General features: G+C 39.9%; 1 non-coding gene across 1 annotated transcript; it reads right to left on the bottom strand.

Annotated features, from left to right (window-relative positions):
• Nucleotides 1–706: 706 nt before the first annotated feature.
• Nucleotides 707–779, bottom strand: TRNAK-CUU (transfer RNA lysine (anticodon CUU)). The gene has a single exon. It is a non-coding gene; the product is annotated as a tRNA-Lys (tRNA).

Genomic DNA, 779 nt, shown 5'->3' on the forward strand with positions numbered 1-779 from the left:
ATTGAGTATTGAGTAAATATTGAAGGTAATGGTCCATTATTTTGATGTATAGCAAAATCTTTCCTTTGAAGTCTTTCCAGCGATTGCATCCAACAGTTAGGTCTGCCATATATAGAAAACCGATGGGGAACGCTTTTGACGATAGCAAAAACGTGAATAGAAAAAAAATACAAGACCGACATCGTGTGATCAGCGGAAATATTGATTGTTATAGTGATATCTTACATTATATGAAAAATTTAGTTCATAAATGCTTTTCCACTGAAAAATGATTTTGTCCAGAATTGTTGGGTATACAGTGCACCACTCTACCAACTGAGTTATCGACAAAAGAGAGTCCGGCTTCTTATTCACAACAACGCAGCACAAACGGACAGAAGGAAGACTAGACAAAACAAGCGCTAGTCTCCCTTTTGTCCGTGCTGCTAGGTTTTGTGAATCCTAAATATATATCAACTCGCCCAACTTACCTCCCTGATCACTCTTTAATGCACTTTTACTCTTCAATTCTTATTTTGACGCAACAGGTCAAGAACATAAGCGTGCAAAATCGAAATGGCATTTCTGCTAACGAAATTTTGGAGATTGTAGGTTGTTTGATTGTGATGCCAGGCACACTGTCAGCAACGGCCTGTAACTATATATGACACGAGTTCAAAAATCAGTATACGCAAAACGCAAAAAATGAGGGGCATAAAAAAACCTACGCCCAACGTGGGGCTCGAACCCACGACCCTGAGATTAAGAGTCTCATGCTCTACCGACTGAGCTAGCCGGGC

The sequence above is a fragment of the Amblyomma americanum genome, chromosome 2 (genome assembly GCF_052857255.1).
Source record: "Amblyomma americanum isolate KBUSLIRL-KWMA chromosome 2, ASM5285725v1, whole genome shotgun sequence".
Taxonomy (NCBI): domain Eukaryota; kingdom Metazoa; phylum Arthropoda; class Arachnida; order Ixodida; family Ixodidae; genus Amblyomma; species Amblyomma americanum.